Source organism: Lipotes vexillifer, unplaced genomic scaffold, assembly GCF_000442215.2.
Source record: "Lipotes vexillifer unplaced genomic scaffold, Lipotes_vexillifer_v1.1 scaffold625, whole genome shotgun sequence".
NCBI lineage: Eukaryota > Metazoa > Chordata > Mammalia > Artiodactyla > Lipotidae > Lipotes > Lipotes vexillifer.
The window spans coordinates 282,538-285,707 of record NW_006771655.1 but is presented as its reverse complement, the minus strand read 5'-3'; the positions used below and the strand labels follow the sequence as shown (position 1 = coordinate 285,707).

The window sequence follows — 3,170 nt, the reverse complement described above, 5'->3', positions numbered from 1 at the left end:
CGGGCCTCTCCCGTTGCGGAGCACAGGCTCTGGACGCACAGGCTCAGCGGCCATGGCTCACGGGCCCAGCCTCTCCGCGGCATGTGGGATCTTCCCGGACCGGGGCACGAACCCGTGTCCCCTGCATCGGCAGGCGGACTCTCAACTACTGTGCCACCAGGGAAGCCCAAGTCTACGTGATTTTGATTTGTGCAGCTTCACAGTAAAAATTAGTCTCACTTTCAAAATTACAGGTAATTTTTCAAGAAAAAAAAAATCCGACTGAATTTAAACGGGAATTGCAGTAACCTTGTAGATTACTTTGGACATAAGTAATCTCTCTGTAACACCAAATCTCCCCTTTGAGGGACAAGGCGCTTCTCCACTATCCAGGTCATCCTCACTTGCCCCAGTGAATGCTGACTCGTCAATGGCTATCCCCAGGCCTCCGCGGGCTATGGTGCAGCTTCCTTGCTAGCTCCAAGTTGGCAGGGTATCTATCCACTGTTATGCTCAATCGTTTTTTGGTAGAACAGGTCTTCTCACATACTACATTACCATCCTTACAGAGCAACTTACAACTGACTAATAGTAATACTATCAAACTTAAAAATTATTGGGACTTCCCTGGTGGCACAGTGGTTAAGAATCTGTCAGCCAATGCAGGGGACACGGGTTTGGGCCCTGGTCCGGAAGATCCCACATGCCACGGAGCAACTAAGCCCGTGTGCCACAACTACTGACCCTGTGCTCTAGAGCCTACAACCCACAACTACTGAGCCTGCGTGCCAAGAGCCTGTGCTCCGCAACAAGAGAAGCCACTGCAATGAGAAGCCTGTGTACTGCAACAAAGAGTAGTCCCTGCTCGCTGCATCTAGAGATATAGCTTGAGCGCAGCAACAAAGACCCAACACAGCCAATAAATAAATAAATGAAATTTATTGTTATTATAAAAAAAAAAACAAAGCATATTTCTCCACATGTTTAAGTCTCTTCACGTCCTTCAATAAGTTTTATAGTTTTCTTCATACTTCTTGTTAAAGTTCATTTCCTGGGTATTTCACGATTTATATAGCTACTGTGAATGGCATTCTGTATATTTATTTTGTATCTAGCTATCTTTCACTGCTTCTGATGCCTTTTCAGTTGATTATTTTGTCTTTTCTCAGGTTTAAAACAGTAGGTTTGCCTTTTTTTCCCCCTTTATTTGGGGGGGGGCTGTGCTAGGTCTTCGTTGCTGCGCGCGGGCTTTCTCTAGCTGTGGTGAGCGGGGGCTACTCTTCGTTGCAGTGTGCGGGCTTCTCATTGCAGTGGTTTTTCTTGTTGTGGAGCATGGGCTCTAGGCGCGTGGGCTTCAGCAGTTGCAGTGTGTGGGCTCAGCAGCTGCGGCTCATGGGCTCTAGAGTGCAGGCTCAGTAGTTGTGGCACGTGGGCTTAGCTGCTCCGTGGCATGTGGGATCTTCCCAGACCAGGGATAGAACCTGTGTCTCCTGCACTGGCAGGCGGATTCTTAACCACTGCACCACCAGGGAAGTCCTGCTTTTCTTCTTTACATATAAAAGTGCTTAGGGGCTTCCCTGGTGGCACAGTGGTTGGAAGTCCGCCTGCCGATGCAGGGGACACGGGTTCGTGCCCCGGTCTGGGAAGATCCCACATGCCGCGGAGCGGCTAGGCCCGTGAGCCATGGCCGCTGAGCCTGTGCGTCCAGAGCTCCGCAACGGGAGAGGCCGCAGCAGTGAGAGGCCCATGTACCGCAAAAAAAAAAAAAAAGAAGTGCTTAGAACTTTTTATTGGACACACAGTGGGTGTCCAATAAGCATTAGTGATCATCTTCTCCAATACCTATATTTTTCATCTTATTCTCTCAGCTAACTGCATTGAATAGCACAAATAATGTTGACAGTCTTATATATGACTTTTGGGGAATGCTTCTATGTATTTCACTATTAAATACATGCTAATGACTGTTTTGAAACATGGGGCTTATAAAACATATTAAGTATCCTTCTAATACTACTGTTAAAGCTTAAATCAAGAACGGATACAGTCATCCCTAGATATCCACAGGGGGTTGGTTCCAGGACCTCCATGGACACCAAAACCAGTGTTGCTCAAGTCCCTTATATAAAATGGTGTAGTATTTGCACATAACCTATGCACATCCTCCCGTATACTTTAAATAATCTCTAGATTACTTATAACACCCAATACAATGTAAATGCTATGTAAATAGTTGCTGGTGTATAGCAAATTCAAGTTTTGCTTTTTGGAACTTTCTGGAAATTTTTTTCCATGAATATTTTCAATACATGGTTGGTTGAATCCACAGATTTAGAACCTGCAGATACAGGGGCTGACTGTATTTGTCTTTTTTTTTTTTTGATTTTATTGTTTTGTATTTATTTTTGTTTCACACACACTGTATTTAATTTTACAAGAGATGAACAGACTGACACCAAGCATTGTAAATGGATGACCACAACAAAAGCAACAATGATTCCAATTACCAAACACGAAACACACTCATACTATGTCATAGTATTGACCTTCAGTCCAGGAATCCTCCACTGTAACAGCTCCTTTACTTTGCACTGAAAATTGATTTGTATATTTTTTGCCCCTGAGTCCTTGTGGGATTTTTTTTTTTTATTCCAACAGAGAGTCACAAAAATTATAATCATCCTCATCAGTGTATTTGTCTTTATCATCTAAAGATATCATATGGTAAATTATATTAATAGAGTTCTTAATACTGAACCATCCTTGCACATCTGGAACAATCTCACTTGGTCATGGTTTCTATTTGCTGATATTTTATTTAGAGAATTTTAAACCTATATTCATAAGTGAGATAAATCTGTAGATTTCTTTTTCAGGGTTACCTCTGAGAGGTTTTGGTATCAGCATTATGCTGGCTTTATACAAATATATGTAAAACATTCGTTTACTTTTCTATCCTCGGAAGTATTTCAAATGGCATAGAAAAATTTTATTCCCTAAAGGATTAAAAGAATTTGCTCATAAACTGTTGCAGAATGCTGCTTTCTGAGGAGTAGCTAGCTTTTTAGCTACTTTCTCAGTTTTTGTGTGTAGTTATCTATGCAGTTCCCTATCTTTTCAGGATTCAAAATGTGTTATGTATGTATAAAATCTCTTTTTGTCATATTACGTTATAGATACTTTTTCCCTAC

General features: G+C 42.2%; 1 protein-coding gene across 2 annotated transcripts in view; it reads right to left on the bottom strand.

Moving 5' to 3' along the window:
* RNF216 (ring finger protein 216) overlaps positions 1 to 3,170 on the bottom strand; it is a 154,966-nt gene that overhangs the window by 14,127 nt on the left and 137,669 nt on the right. The gene's annotated exons all lie outside the window — the stretch shown is intronic.